Source organism: Balaenoptera physalus (assembly GCF_965194825.1).
Source record: "Balaenoptera physalus genome assembly, chromosome: 5".
NCBI classification, from domain to species: domain Eukaryota; kingdom Metazoa; phylum Chordata; class Mammalia; order Artiodactyla; family Balaenopteridae; genus Balaenoptera; species Balaenoptera physalus.
This window is the reverse complement of record NC_138884.1, coordinates 134,135,911-134,153,359: the sequence shown is the minus strand read 5'-3', so window position 1 is coordinate 134,153,359 and position 17,449 is coordinate 134,135,911. Positions and strand designations below refer to the sequence as shown.

Sequence of the window (17,449 nt, the reverse complement as noted above, 5' to 3'; positions counted from 1 at the left end):
TCCTAGCAGGAAAGGAGGAAAGGCACGGTAGAACTGAGTGGGAGCCTCAAACTATCTAAGAGTATCTTAGATACTAGAGCATCTCTGGGATGAGGCCCAAGATGGATATATTGTAAGTCAAACTCTATTTAGTTACACAATGATATCTCATATCAAATATTTTAAAAACAGGAAAATATGAAAAATAGGTATTGTTTTACAGCTGTCTTCTCTGACTGTAGACCAAGAAAATGATTGTACTTCAAATAATTTAAAACATGCAGACAACCCCTTATGAAGTACAATAACTGAATTCTTTTTTTTTTTGAATTCTTAAGTAAGATAAATCATCTCAATTGTGTGAAACCAGGTACTATAATCAATTGGTAAAACTTAATTTCATCATAGCAATCTTCTACATTTTCTGATAATGGTTTATGTGATGTTTGTTTTCCTGTTGGACTGTTTGTCCCTCGAAGCCACAGATCTGTAAAACGCAAATTTGAATCTCCAGTACGAAACACCCTGTCTGGCATATTGAATACTGGGGTGAACGTTAAGGATGGGAATCAATATAAAGGCAAATAAATTGTTCACAATAAAACATAAGAACAAAGTCCTAGTACTTATCCCTTCTAATTTAGAAGTCCTTGATTATTGCCTATGTGACAATGTGGAGAAACAAGACTTTAGCAAGGTTAACATATACATCTGGGCAAATGGCCAGGAAAAAGATTAACAACTCTTCTGTTTCTGTGTCCATCTACCACCTCAGAAGAAAACTGGAAATCCTAAGTTGCTTGAATTCTCCACTGAGAAACACTGCAAGAAAGCTCTCAAACTTGGTCTCATTTAAAAGCAGGTATGAAAAACTGAGGTGTCGTTTATGCATCTCTCAATGCTGTAACCTTGCTATCTTGCCTGATTAAAGACAAAATTAGCATCTATGCAAATGAAAAAGTGAGAAGGAAGTGAACTAATACTTATTTGGGGTGAACATCCTGGGTACGCTTATTTATTTTATTTCTCAAAACAGCTCTGTGAAATAGACTTCACAAGGAGGTAGCTGGCACACTAGTGTATTAAACAGCTCCCCTAAGATCATGAATTGTACTACTGTGTCTATACCAAAAGTCCTTGCTCTTCCCACTGTTTCCTAAATTTGAATTCAACAGTCTTTTCCTGTTCACCTGCTCTTATAAGGAAAACTTTACACATGAAATAGCACTAATCTTCAATGCAACCCGCATATAAATATACCTGGTTATATGTACATAGGTGTTTTATAATATATAAATGTATTTATAAGTGCAGGCTCCTTATTACCCCTTCTTCCATGACTAAATCCATATCAATTATCAGTTACTAAATTGACATTAATTGTCTTATTTTTTCTTTCTTCTAGAGCCATTATTAAAAGCAAAAATGGATTCATTCATTTTTAAGTATTTAATTAGGAGATCGGTTTAGGTATATCAAAGATAGTCAACATCTAATTTAATTCAGTTAATCATAAGTTCAACCATTAGCAAACAGAAATTTTCTGTGATTCCTCAGCATGTCTTGCCTTTTAATGAGATTCATGGTTAATCTTTGAAGCAAGTAATGATCTTTGAAGCAAGATTATTAACTCTTTAAAAAATATTATTTGATTGTATTGTTCAGTTTTTAAAAAGTGAATATTCAGTATATAAATATTCCAAACAAAAAAGTAAGATCTGGTTATGATATAGGTCAGGATTCAAACCAATGCTTTCTTTTATATTTATGGGGTTTTTTCTTTTAATCCCATTCTTTCTATTACATTAACAGACAACGATTTGTAATCATTAAAGAGCTATAGAGTGTGGTGGAAAGAACAAAAGCTTTGAAACCAAATGAACTCAAATCCAGCTGTATCACAAAACAATTTACTCAAATTGTCGTGGTCCTTGATACCCCATCTGTGAAATGGAGATACTGTTATGTGCCTCAAAGAATTTTCAAGAGGAGTAAACGATATATTTGCAAAGCATATGATACAGTGTATGACACAAGTTGGAAATCAACAAAAACTGGAATCTTCCTATCACTCCAGGTCTGCTTAAATTTATTTGCCTTCGTAATCAGAGTACGCTTAAAATTGTTCCAATAAAAGTGCCTTGACATCAGAACAAACACATTAAGAGAGCAGTACCATGTTTCATTTCCTCTTTTAAAACAGAAAGACTCCTTATTCAGAAAAGCACACGTAAAATGAACAGTTTTCAACATAATTTTTCTTAGAAATAGAACTTGTAAAGTTGCAGTGCTTACAATGCACTGTTGGAATATTTAAAATTGTCTCTTCTAGATGTTTCAAATATGGTATTAAATTGAAATAAAGGTGTTTTAGAGCTGTCTCTGAAGTCCAATTTCTAACAGGCTGTCTTTCAACAAAGTTTTTATTTTAATTGTTTTCCCCAGGTAGGCTGCCTGTGTTTTAAAATGACTTCAAACTTTGATACTTTTAAAAGAACACAGTCCATAAACTGGAATGATGCTTATCTGGTTGTACATTATATTAAAATTAAAAGAAGAATCCTGAAATTTACTTAAATTAAATTATATGCAAATAAACAATTTAAACACTACACACATTTCCTTATATTAGGTAATAACCTTTCTTTTCTGAGTTATGTCTTTCAGCTTACTAGTCACCATAATTTAAAAGTTATTTTTCTACCTGATATAGTAGAATGAGAAAATAACCAAAGAGGTATTTTTCAATGTGCTTCCTGAGTAATTTCCCTAAAATTAGGAAATGTAATTTGTAAGTTTGGTTTTGTTCCCCATCTACATGGTATCATTAGAAATGTCATCACAGTTCCTACATGAACGGTAGCTATTTACATGCCCAGTAGCTGTTTACATTTTTTTCCTTTTTAATCATTGCCTTCTTGACCACACAAGGAGTAAATAACTGAATGCAGCATCAATAAAAGCAAACCAAACAGACTTTTAGGGAAATATGCACTGCTATGTTCAGTGGTTAAGATAAGTGGTTAGAATTCTCTCCCTTTAACAGATGAAGGCACTGTAGCTCAGAGAAGTTTAACTTCTACTTCAAGGTCACACAGCATGAAAGGGTAAAGCCAGGATTTGAATAAAATTAGTCTAACTTTCAAATTTATGTTTATCTCAGTATTTAATCATGCAGTGCACAACTACACTCAATATTAAGAATAACATAGAACTCCTTCAGAAATTGAAGTACATATTAAATCTTTTAATTGAGGATTTAAAATAATTAATTTTAGAAAAAAATAAAGTCAGAGAATAAAATTTCAATTAGTTTCACTTCGTCAAATGTTTACCCTGTGCACTATAAGAAGTTAGATTAACTAACATAATGCATTTACTTAGGCCATTATTTTTTCAAATAGTATTTGAGGTAGAAGGTAGAGACAAGCTAAGAAGTAAATGTACAATGTGAATTATTTAATTTTAGACATATATAACAAACACCTTTCTCCTGGAAAATTGCCTTTGCTTAATGTTAATACTGCTCAAAGCAACACCTCCCTACACTCCGCTATCCAGTATCTAAAACTACCAATTTCTTTTTCCTTAGCAAAAATGTATTCTCTTGGTTGCCAAGTAACAAAAATTCTTCATTTAAGTATAAACACACTGACACACAGGCAGAAAAGTGCCTAGAAGAAAATACAATAATAGACACCTCTATCAACTATGGCCATCTGTGCTCAGTTTGACCCAAAGTTTTGGCAAGCTTATGTGGTCCCTCCTATCCCAAAGCATCGTGTCCTATAAAGAAAATTTTTACTCCCACTTCCTTCATTTTCCAGCAAGTCTGGGGTCAAGTGTGTTCTAAATCTGCCAGGCTGTGGACGTGAAATACTAAGGATTCATTACTTACTTGTAATTAATGACAACCTCAATGGATAAATAAATAACTTTACCTATTTTATTATGCAAAGTAATAAAATACTAAGCTGTAGTTGCAACACAGGCAGTTCTGTCCCATTTAGTCATATACATGAATTAGTATTTTAATCTTTTTATTGGAGAATTGAAGCTACCATCTTAAAAAAAGAGACTGAGTCAACTTTTTGTAGCAATTAAAGGACTGCCATACAGCTACCGGTGAGGAAAAAATGCTACAATAAAGCAATATAATTAATTCAAGCAGCATTTAGTAACTCAATTATGTTTCTAAGAAATGGCCACAATCTAAGACACAGCTTGCTTGATGTGGGCCAACTATTTTAACCAATTGCTTTAAATGAACTTTTAAAAAAATACAAGTAAAGCTAAAATCTTACCAAAGGATTAAGCTGTAATCTTACCGAAACCCCTATCATCCGGTTACCCCTGTGATGTGCTGAGATACGCTAATGTGAAAAACTCAGTAGGAATGTTCATCATGTGATTATAAAATATTAATCCACTACGTGAAATAAAGCCAAACAAGAGCACTTTACCAAAGGGGGAATCTCTTTTGATCCATAAATAAATTATTTGTTAGAATCACAGTTTTACAATTTGTCATAAGTACATTCTAAAAGACATCACAATTAATCTCCAAAACATACAAGCAACTCATGCAGCTCAATATCAAAAAAACAAACAACCCAATCCAAAAATGGGCAGAAGACCTAAACAGACATTTCTCCAAAGAAGATATACAGATTGCCAACAAACACATGAAAAGATGCTCAACATCATTAATCATTAGAGAAATGCAAATCAAAACTACAGTGAGATATCATCTCACACGGGTCAGAATGGCCATCATCAAAGAATCTACAAACAATATATGCTGGAGAGGGTGTGGAGAAAAGGGAACCCTCTTGCACTGTTGATGGGAATGTAAATTGATACAGTCACTATGGAGAACAGTATGGAGGTTCCTTAAAAAACGAAAAATAGCACTACCACATGACCCAGCAATCCCACTTCTGGGCATATATCCTGAGAAAACCATAATTCAAAAAGAGGCATGTACCAAAATGTTCATTGCAGCTCTATTTACAATAGCCAGGACATGGAAGCAACCTAAGTGTCCATCGACAGATGAATGGATAAAGAAGATGTGGCACATATATACAATGGAATATTACTCAGCCATAAAAAGGAACGAAAATGAGTTATTTGTAGTGAGGTGGATGGACCTAGAGACTGTCATACAGAGTGAAGTAACTTAGAAAGAGAAAAACATATACCGTATGCTAACACATATATATAGAATCTAAAAAAAGGAAAAGAAAAAAGAAAAAAAAAAGGTCAGAAGAACCTAGGGGCAAGACGGGAATAAAGATGCAGACCTACTAGAGAATGGACTTGAGGATACGGGGAGGGGGAAGGGTAAGCTGGGACAAAGTGAGAGAGTGGCATGGACATATATACACTACCAAACGTAAAACAGATAGCTAGTGGGAAGCAGCCGCATAGCACAGGGAGATCAGCTCGGTGCTTTGTGACCACCTAGAGGGGTGGGATAGGGAGGGTGGGAGGGAGGGAGATGCAAGAGGGAAGAGATCTGGGGACATATGTATATGTATAATTGATTCACTTTGTTATAAAGCAGAAACTAACACACCATTGTAAAGCAATTATACTCCAATAAAGATGTTAAAAAAAAAAAAAGAGAACTGGGGGGAAAAATAAATAAATAAAAGACATCACAGTAGGAGATATTGAAAATCTGTCATTGTACTAGTAAAAGTACCATTGAGAAAATCATCACTTAAAAATAGATCTCTTTTGAGCATCTGTAAGATAAATTCCTCTTAGGTCCTTAAGGTTTAGAAAATCTATATTTCTTTTGTTAACTGTCTTATGTATGTGCTTGTTTAGTCTAGGACACCATGACTTATCTACCTGATCTTATTTCTCTGTTTGATTTGGCATTTAGAAAATTAAACTTAGTGGACTACCTAAGTCATACATTTCTGTATGCTAATCTTACATATTCCAGGATTACTTTTTAGCTACACTTATTTTTACTTCCTAGAGGTTAATCTAACGATTTTATCTTCCTTTCATTGTATATATACTTTTGTAACCTGCTTCAAACCCACTGTAGCATGGAGTGGCTTCATATATATATGTACACACGCATATATATATATAGAGAGAGAGAGAGAGAGAGAAAGAGAGAGTAAATATCTTGACTAAAAAACAAAGTTACATACTATAGAACACTATGTCAAGCAGAAGGGAAGCACATCTTCTTTGGGTATTTGCTTTTTTTGAACAATTTCAGAAAGTAATAAAACATTTTTCTTTTCAGGGAAATATTTTAATTATGAATTAGAAAATTCTCACTTAAGAAGTTACCAGAATTTACATGTTTTGTAAAAAACAAAGTAGTTTTGAAGAAAAGATAGTTTTACCTATATTTGATGGGACCAGCCAATTTGACTTCAATTAATAGAATTGCATTAAGTAATTGACAAAAAAATTTTTTTCAAATTAGGTTCTCAGATAAACACACATGATTTCATGGTAGTCAATATCTGACAATTGAGAGATGCACATTTCTCATCTAAATGAGAGAGAAGGCTTTAAAATGAAACAGACACTGAATAATCTATTTTAATTTGCTTGTTTCATAAGCAACTAAGCCTCTCAACGAAGTTTCTGGATTAGTAAATTAATTCCCTTAAGAGACTATAACTATTATTTAATTATGTCAACAATAATAAAATGATGGATGGGTAAATAGCATCAATTTAACCACAGACGGGCAGTATGGTTTAGTGCCAAGCATGCAGACCAAAGTCAGAAAAAACCTACATGTTACTCTAGATTTGTGATCACATGCAAATCATTAAATTCTCTGTGTCTTTTCCTTAAAATGAAGCAAAAAACACCTGATATGCCTCTGTACAGACTTGTTAGGGAAATTTAAAAAAAATAATAATAAAAAGGAGTGATAGAGTTCTAAAACACTTTGGAAATAGAAAGCGTTTTTTTAAATGTTAATAGTTCTGTGCATATCTGCATTTTGGAAAAAAAGGAAGGAAACTAACAAACTTTAGTGAGGACCTTTTTTTACCACCCTCACAAGAAGCCATCAAACAGGTAATCATTTCCATTTTACAGATGACAAAAATGAAATTCAGAGAGTAACCATGAAAACGTTTGAAACAAGCTTCTTCCAAATCAAAAGCATGCACTATTTCACATAAACTTCAGTCAGAATGAAATGTTAAACAATATTTTATTTGCTGCGTTTTATTAGTCAAGTTTACTAATACTATTGATGTTAAATATTGAGCAACGGTGTAAATTTGAAAAAGGAATGACAGTACTTAAACGTATCAATATCCAAAGTAGAATATTGTTATCCTGCTTTTTTGCAGAAAGAAAAACATGGTTTACAGTAAGTTAAGATTTGCTCTCTAAAGCAAAATTTGATAAGTTCTAAGGAAATGAGAAGACATGGTAATAGCGTAGCATACATTGTTATATATACTCTAAAATGTTCTACTTTACCAAAATGTCTATAAAATAAGCATTAGTGATCTCAGTGTACTTTAGACAATACAGATTTCTGGATATTGAGTTACAGGCTCTTAGCCAGTCAAGTCACGCAGCCACGGTCATTCTACCCAGGAAAATCAGTCCTGGCCAATTAGCTAGCTTCACTAATTTCAGAAGAAGCTCCATGGCTTGGCTTGAGATATGAAAAATGACTCCTTTCCTTCAGCACGCATCACTGACTGAGCTTCTGGCCCTTAAGCAGCATATTTGCAGCATGTTCAACAGTAATTCCTTACTTTATCAAAGATTTACTGAGCATCTGCATTGATCCAGCCCTATTGAAGGTGATGGGAATACAGCAATAATAAACAGATGAAAACCTTTCCCCTGGTGGAACATATATTTTAGAGGGAAGACATACCATAAACAAAATAAAGAAGTAACATATGTGTTATGTTGGGTGATGATAAGGACTAAGAAGAAACAAAAAGAAGAAAAGAGAAGAAGGAAGGTTGAGGGAATGAGAACTTTGCAGGGTGACTTTGAGAAAAGATGTGAGAGAAGCACAAAGCCAGCAGTCCAGGCTGAGAGCCCAGGCAGCCCAAGGCTGTGAGGCAGGAGCACCCGAGGCTGGGCCACAGCCCACAGTGAAGCTGCTGAGCGAGCTTAGGGAGGGACAGCCAAGAAGAAGAGAAGTCAGGAAATGACTGACTGATGAGAGCAGGCCACATAGGGCCTTGGGGCTCTCTGTAAGGATCTGGCTCTTACTACGAGTGAAATGGAAAGCTTTGGGTTTCGAGCAAAGGAGTGAAATGATCTGACCTACATTTTAAAGGATCACTGCATCTGCTAGACTAAATCAAAGAGATGAAGGACAGAAGCAGGGAAATCAATTCATCCATTCATTAGTTATTCATTCATTTATTCATTCATTCATCCAACAAAAATTTACTTTGTGCCTACTATGTTCCAACTAATGTTCTAGGCTCTTGAGGTACATCAGTGAACATAGCAGATAAATACACCTGCCCTTGTGGAACTTCATTCTAGCAGGAGGAAGACAGATAAAACATAATCATAATTACAGATCAGCAAATTATATCACACATGCACTTATACCTGTACAGTGTATATATATTATTCAAAGTAATGAGATTGGTTGGGCTCCTCACCTCAGTGGAATAGAGTAGATTAGAAAGAGAAGAATTTCAAGAATTGATTCCAGGGGCATCCCAGTATTCAGCATTTCGGGAGATGAGAAGAAGCTGGTGAAGGAGGCTGATCAATTCTACGGGGGAGGAATATGAAACAATATAATAGAGAAATGGAGATCAGGCAGGATGAGGGGGTGGGGAGCTACAGTAATAAGTCAGTAAAGGAAGGTTAGTTCTCACTTAGAATGTGAGATATGAGCAAATCCTTGAAGCGTGGGAGGAAATTATCCAAGTAGATGCCCTGGAGGAAAGAGCATTCTATGCAGGGTGAGGAGCCAGGAGCAAGAGCTTTGAGGCAGGTGTATTCCTAGCAAGTTCTGGGACTCGCAAGAAGCCAGTATGAGTAAAGAAGATGAGCAAGGAAAGAGAAGAGTGGGAAAGGACGATGGAGATCAGTAAGAAGATGTCTGTCTTCAATAATCCAAGGGAAGGATGATGGCGTCTTAGACAAAGGGAGTAACAGTATAAGTGATGAGAAAAGATCAGTTTCTGGATATATATATATATTTTTGTTGTTGTTGTTGTTGTTGTTTTTGTTTGGCTGCGTTGGGTCTTTGTTGCTGTGTGCGGGCCCTCTCTAGTTGCAGAGAGCGGGGCCCACTCTTCGCTGCGGTGGGTGGGCCTCTCATTGCGGTGGCCTCTCCTGCTGTGGGTCATGGGCTCCAGGTGCACAGGCTTCGGTAGCTGTGGCTCGCGGGCTCAGCAGTTGTGGCTCGCGGGCTCTAGAGCGCAGGCTCAGTAGTTGTGGCGCACGGGCTCAGTTGCTCTGCGGCACGTGGGATCCTCCCGGACCAGGGCTCGAACCCGTGCCCCTGCATTGGCAGACAGATTCCCAACCACTGCGCCACCAGGGAAGTCCTAGATATATTTTTAAGAGAGAGCTAAGATTAACTGACAGATTGCACATAGGGTGTGAAAGTGAGAAGTCAAAGAACACCAAGTTTTTTGACCTGAGCAGTTAGAAGATTGGGGTTGCCATCAATTGAGAAGGAGATGGTTGAGGGTTGTTGAGTCGGTTTTTATTGGGGAAGATATCAAGAGCTCAGATTTGGAAATGTTAATTTAAAATATCTGTTAAGACACTAATCAAATGTAGGAAGTAAGTGGTTGGTTATATGAATATGGAATTCAGGAGAGATATACAGGGTGGAGACAAAATTTTGGACTCATCTGTTCATATGTTATTTAAAATCATGAGCTTGATTGAGATCTTCAGGGGAATAAGTGTAGATTAAAAAGGAAGAGTTTTTCAAGAACTGATTCTAGGGATATTCCAACAGTTAAAATTTGAGGGCATGGAGAGAAGCTGGTGAAGGAGGCTGAAAAGGAACTGGTCCAAGAAACAGAATAAAAATCCTGAGAGTTTGATTACTTAGAAGGTTATATACAATGGGCACTGAGACCTGCCCAATGGACGTAAACATGTGGCTATCATGGTGGCTTTGGTAAGAGCAATTTTACTAGAGTGGCAGAAGCCAAGCCTGATGGGGGTGGATTTAAGAGATAATGAGAAGAAAGAAGACAGGTATAGGCAACTCTTTCAAAAATTTTGCTGAAAAGGGAAGAAAGTAAATGAGGCAGTAACTGGAAGAATGGAAATATATTCTCACTGCACATCGAAAAATAAAATGAAGAACTGACATTATAGGTCCATTTATTCAAGCCTAACCTAAATAAAGATTAATAGGGACCTAAAGTAATCCTACTATTGGGTCATTAACTAAACTTCACTTTACCCTATATTTCTTCAGTCACCAGTATGAAGAAATATAAAAATATGAAAACAACTTTTTACACAGTAAAACTTGTATGCCTATGAGAGTATAGAAAGTATCAACCATTCTTATAACATGTTGTGTTGGGATTAAACATACATACTCAAGTCAGACTGCTGGGTTCAAATTCGATTCCACCACAAACCAGCTCCATAAACTTGACCTCCATTAGCCTCGGTATCCTCATTTGTCAAATGGTGAGATGTCGTGGATTATGGTGAGGGCAAGACAATGCCCAGTGCTCACCAGTGTCTGACATAATGTAAACACTTTATATATGTTAGAATCTATACATGATAAAACATTTCAGAAAAATGTCAAAAATCCTAAACAAATCATCCATAACAATGCCATTGGCTCCCAGTTGCCAGTTGTCAAACAGGGTTTATAAATGTCTCTCAACATTTCCTCAATACCTTAAAACTTGGTTTTCATTCCCTAATTGTTTCCTAAATATGCATACATGTCTGGAAACTGCACCCCTATAGTCAATTCTTGACTGCCACATGTAAATTATCTTCCAGTTAGATTCTATCATCTTCATGACTTTATTGTCCCATTTTGTCTCAGGATTTTAACACCAGGGAAAATCCAGTAATCTCTGTACAATGGTTGCATACATGTTAGTACATGGTATTATATATATATATATATATATATATATATATATATATATATATATATATTACATGTATATGTTTTATAAATGATATTTGTCTAACAGAATTTTTAAAAATTTTCACTTCTCTGCCTTCTTCATACTCTCTCCTCCTTATTTATTGTACTACTAAAATTGGCGGCTGTTGTCACAGACTACTTAAAGCCTGAAAGCATTAGAATATATTTACCATATTCCATATCTAGGAGACTTTAAGAAACGCTTTAATTCATTTTGGCCATGTCACTTGCCAGTTACTCTTCTTCAGTTTCCACTCCGAAGCTCCTTCTTCTGAATACTAATTTCATGGTTATTCATCAAGAGCTGAACCTTAGCTACATTAATTCTTGGAAGAGAGGACATACCTCAGGGCCTGTGGAATCCTTTATAGTCACTAACTCAACAGTCCCTCACAGCTAATGAGGTTCTTTGGCAGTTTTTCATTGTAATGATGCCAAAGTGCAAGCTGTAGACAGTGCAATGAAAAATTGATTCCACAAAATATGAAGTACATAAACATCTTTTCAAAACTATTCCTAGAGTAGCTGCCTCAAAATCTAATGGAACAATAAAGAATTAAAATAATTTGGGTTTTAATAAAGGCAAAAAAAGAAATAAACAATAACTCTGTCAGAAAATAAACTATATCTATGGAAATATATCAACAAAAGAGAGAGACCAAATCAAGCATCCTGAAGCCATATATGAAAATATGCAGCATGAGCTTAATTGCCCATCAATATTCCTGTCTGTGATACACACTTGTACATGTCTTGAAAACGTACAGAGGCCTTTAAGTCACAGTTTAATAAATTTAAACACATACCAACAGGGAAAAAATAGAATCAGAAAATAATCATAGATTGTTTAAAAAAAAACAAAACACTGTGGAAGTCAAAAGTCGAGGAAGTAAGAAAATGTTTTCCTCCTTTTAATATAATCTTCACACTCCACCCACACAATTTCATCATTATTCCTTAGGAGAGTAAGATTTATCACCTGAAAATCCAAAAATGGATTCTCCACCTTCATAAAGTACAGCAACTGCTCCCAACCTGCACAGTACTGTAAATTAGGAGAGTCACTGCATATACGTGTGCCCTTCCTTTGTCTCCAGTGCCCCTCTCATATTCTCACCCTTCTTCCCTGCTCCAAAAACACCTCCACAGGTCCTCAACTTGGAATCCTTGCTGCTACCAGTAACTGACCCATAGGAATGTACAGCATCTGCTGATGGCCTTGATTGAGGTGGCAAAAATCATGTTTCTCTTGGTTCAGACAATACATAATACCACTTTTCAAAGAGTTTTTAACACCAATAAGGGTGTGAAAACAAGATTATCAAAAGCATACATCTATACTTTTATCTATGGAGTAAAAAACCCCCTCTCTTAATGAAGGCCACAGATTGCCCTGTCTTTATAGGACAGTAGCTATGAACACAAATAATGGATTTTGCAAGTCTGGATGTGATTTTTCTTTCTATCAATCTGAACTTAAGCAAATCACTTAACTTTTCTGAGACTGTTTCCACAACTACGAAGTGGGAGTGATATGACTAATGTTGTTGTGAGGCTCAAATGATAAAAATCCCTAAAGAAGCACTTAGCACTCAGGTCAATGACTGAACATAGTGATATGCAATAAATTTTATAATAATTATTATTATTATCATTATTATTAAATATTCAGTTCTGTTGCTTATATTTTGCCTGTGAGGAATGACACACAAGATATACAGACATTTAATATAAGGTGCACTAACTCTTCTTCTAAACCCTTTGGAAGAAAATCATTTCTAAACTTGATATTCAGTATTGATATTACAAATGTCTCCATCATTTCTCCTGGAACTCTTGATGGTTTCACTCTAAAAATAAATTTATTATCAATTGTTAAAACTCATTTCTAATCTAAATGCAATCATAATTTGTTCACTTAACATTCTAAACACACTTTTAATAGAATATTTCTAGTTGCTTTTTTTGTTGTTTTTTTTACTGAATTGCAAAAATCTCAGTGCCTAGGCCAATGGTTCTCCCACTGTGGAACATGGGGCCCTAGGCATACCAGAGACCCATTAAAGATGCCTGGGAAATAAAAACTGTGTTCATAATTATACAAAACATTGTTTGCCTTTTCACTATGTTGACATTTACACTAGAGGTTCTAAAGCAAAGGGCAGGTAAAACTGCTGGTGCCTTAGCACAAAGCAAAGCAGTAGTTCCAAAGTATTCAGCTCTAATTGTATTCTTCACTTACTAGTCACAGTAAAAATAAAATGCCAGTTTTACTTAAAAACTGAAGAACTCTCCTTGAAGAAACAGTAAAATGATTAATATTATTAAACCTAGACCATTAAATCCTGATGTCTTTTCAATATTTGGGTGACAAATAGTGAAACGTGCATAAAGAACCATTAATCTGTACCACTGTAAGTAGTCTCAAAGAAAAGCATGTGTGTGATGGATTGAGTTAAAGGCTGAACTAGGTGCTCTATTTACAGAATACAATTTTTACTTGAAAGAACAACTGACAGAGAAACTACGCTTTTTTTAGATTTGGTATGTGACAGACATTTTTTGTTTGTTAGTTTGAAAATGAACAAAGGGAGCCTAATACATCAGGACAACAGCTAACAATATATGTTACAAATGATAGAATTTGAGCTTTCCAGTGAAAATTCAAATTTGGAAAACTTCGAACCATCACCATGAGGTTGTGAGTCAATATATTTAACGACTCTTTTGATAAGATCCTTATCAGTTGTAACCAATATTTTCCAAATGATCAATGCCTGATATTTCTAAGTCACACATAGGAAAGTTTCCATTCAGAATGCAAGATAGATCAGTATTTTCATGCAACAAAGTATGAAAAGTTTACTGGTAGGGTTTCAGATTCCTAATTGCAAGTAAGTTTTAAGAAACAGCCAGTTGTGGAATTCCGGTGCAGTATCAAAAGAAAATCATCAATTATCTGAAAAGGATATCAAAATATCTTTCCCTTATCCAGCTTTGTCTATCTGAGTGAGAACGGATTATTTTCATATACTTTAACCAATAGAACATATTGCAATAGATGGAATAAGAAGATTTGAGAATCCAGCTGTCTTCTCTTAGGCCAGATATTAAAGGGATTTATTAAAATGTAAAATAATGTCTCTCTTTGCATTATTTTTTATGTTTGGCAAAATTAAGTTCTTTTAATAAAATAAAATATGTTATATGGTTAATGTGATTTTAAAGAAATTAATAAACATTTTTAAATTTTCTCAGTTTTAATGTTCAAAATATAAATATTAATAGATAAGACACACCTAAGTAAAAGCTCTTTGGGGTCCTGCAACCAACAAATTGGAGAACTGCAACCTAGAAGCATATACAGTATTTCTCTCCATTTAAACCCTAAGTTCCATGTGAGACCACCCACCTAAATTCCTCTTTCCTCTTTGAGTCTTCTGACAATTCTCAGTTCATTTGTAGAACAGACATAATTGGTTATGTCTTTATGTCCTTAGTTCAAATAATGACCGAGATCAAATTTACTAACCTCCTTTATTCTCCCGGCTTCTCTCTGCTGATTATTGCTGAAGCACAAGAATGCACACACCAGTCTTAGCTCTTCTACCATCTCATTCAGCAAACATGTACTGAGCACCTACTATACACCAGGCTCTAGGAGATATTATTATCGAGGAGATATTATACTAGGAGATAATAAAGACCAATGAGGTGGGATAGGGAGGGTGGGAGGGAGGTTCAAGAGGGAGGGGATATGGGGATATATGTATACACATAGCTGATTCACTTTGTTGTACAGCAGGAACTAACACAACATTGTAAAGCAATTATACTCCAATAAAGATGTAAAAAATAAAAATAAAAGAAATAAAGACCAATGAGACAAAGCCTTTGACCTTCAAGAAGTCCAACCCAGTCCCGAAGTTGCATGTTCCCATAAAACACATAATAAAAGAGAAATGCTTATGGACGTGCTACATCTCCAATTTTTTTTGTTGAACCTAAAAAAGTGGTACAAAATGTATATGAGCTATTCTAACATACTCAAGACTCTTCTTAGAATACAAAGATATAAAATAAAAGGATAATAAACCTTGTGTCTGCAACACAAAAGCCATCCTTCAAAGACACTCTCATCCATGCCGAAGTTTAAGCTATGACAGGTAGAGGCAGTGAAGGTGTACAACTGGACACAGCTCTGGAATGAGAAGTATCAGAGTCAAGTCCCCAGCACCGCCCCCTTCCCACAAACACACACACACAAGTGTCAGAGCTTGAAAAAGAATGCAGATTAAATCATTTCTCTTTTACCCACTGACCCTCTGCTTGCCCATGGAACGTGGTTAGCCATGACTCTAGCCAGAAACCTGAGTAAGCAACCCAGACTCCTCTCAGTGTACATGAATAAATTGTTAAAAAATGCACTGGAGCAAAGTTTACACTTAGAAACAAACAACTGAAAAATCACCTCTGACAACCAGAGGTAATTTACAGCTTCTTTTTGCAGAATCACGGTAAATTAACTGTTTGAGTAGAAGGAAAAAACTTTATTGTATACACTTGAAAGATACAACCAATAATAATATGAAATTCTAGCTCCCAACTACTGCTTTCAATATTCTTTGGAGAAACACATTTGCTTTTAATTTTAGGAGTGGTTGGAGCTTGGGAACTCAAACTCGGTTTACAATTTCAGCACTTCAGTTCACAGAAGGTACCCTGACAAACAATTTTTTTCTCATAAAAAAATCATCATGATGAATTCTCTCCAGATTTTTAAATAGGCTACAGTAAATATGAATAACTTTTCATATTGGTGCTATTGGAGGTGAAAAAAGGTAACAGACATATGATCCCCTATTACTAACAAAACGGTTTATAATCATTATTTTTTAGTCCTCGTGCCTAATGCAGAAAGAGCACTATTTAACAAATTTAAGCTAGGCTAATCTTTGCATATCTCATGGATAAATAATAAGACTAAATAAATCTTCTAATGAAAACAATGGACATTTATTCTCATTGCAGAGCAAATGTAATGCATTGAACCAAACAACCAATAACATAATTTGTTTTACAGTTTAACAGATTTAAAGTCTAGAATGACTTAATTGCCTGTCTTTAAGAGCTACTTAAATCTCTTCATCTAAGAAATAATTCCAGAGAAGGAAGGTAGAGCCAGGGAGTGGGTTTAGGGGAGGAATAACCCCAAATCAAAACAAAATTACATGTAAATCATAGCCTGAGTTAAACCAAATAGCTCAATAAGTAAGACCTATGTTAAGATCTTTAAAAAACTAATTAGGTAAAAGAGGACATATGGGTTAGAAGTTTCTTCAGGGCTATGTGTATAAGATAAAACTGAATTCCACTTAAAATTTTATCTCTAAGAATTATCTCTCTATTAAGAATTATATCTCTAATTATATCTCTAATATCCTCTAGGCCATGAATATACTGTTCCATCCATAGAATAGACATAGCTAGTAGCTAACATGAAAAAAAAATCACAGGGGATTCAGAAAGATAATAATAATAAATGAACATTTTAAATGAAGAAAACCCTTCACCTCTGTAAAAAAACAAAAGAAAGCAAGAAAACAAACACATGAGCCTCAGTTTCACCAGCATGTCGTGTCTGGGTTACTGCCGAGTATCACAAACTACATTTGATATTTTGTGTTTCTGGATGAGTGACACCAGAATCTCTTTGAAGGGAGTGAGGAGAGAGAACTTAGGAAATGGCAAACGAGCTTTCCAGAGTATAGCTATGTCATTTCTAGTTGATTATCAAAACAACATTGGAAGTAGTTCAACTAAAAAGCAAATCAATGAAACACTGAGGTAGTAACAGCCAAAAATATACCCCGGGAAAGGCCAAGCTTGAAATCTGTTGGCTTATGCTTTGAAACACTAGCTTCTCGCCCATCAGCAGACAGAACAACTTGTACCTATACCATGGCATTGAACAACACAGTTTTGTCTCAAGAAACAGCTTCTAATCTCTGATCATTCACAGCACATTACATGCTTTAGTTCAAGAGGGAAGAGAGAGGATTACTCCAAATCAGAAGATAGTGCCTAAACTGTGAAGGCAGATGAAATCAGGAATCTCCCCAAACTTGGCCCAGCACATTGAAATTAGTCACTGTCTATAAAGAAACTGCCAAGACTGCTGAGGATGTGAAAGTTAATACCGTCCTGATGTAAACTGTCAGTCCACAGCCACTCCCCCTTGAAAGCCATGCTATAATGCTGATTTCTACCAAAGTTATTCATTTTGGAATAAGGATTTCTTAAGTCTGAAATTGCTCATTCTCTGGTAGACTT

The 17,449-nt window shown here is 35.3% G+C and overlaps 1 protein-coding gene and 1 long non-coding RNA gene across 4 annotated transcripts in view; both read right to left on the bottom strand.

Moving 5' to 3' along the window:
- LOC309661037 overlaps nt 1-17,449 on the bottom strand; it is an 852,613-nt gene that overhangs the window by 582,378 nt on the left and 252,786 nt on the right. The window lies entirely within an intron of this gene.
- FAT4 (FAT atypical cadherin 4) overlaps nt 1-17,449 on the bottom strand; it is a 171,828-nt gene that overhangs the window by 147,234 nt on the left and 7,145 nt on the right. The window lies entirely within an intron of this gene.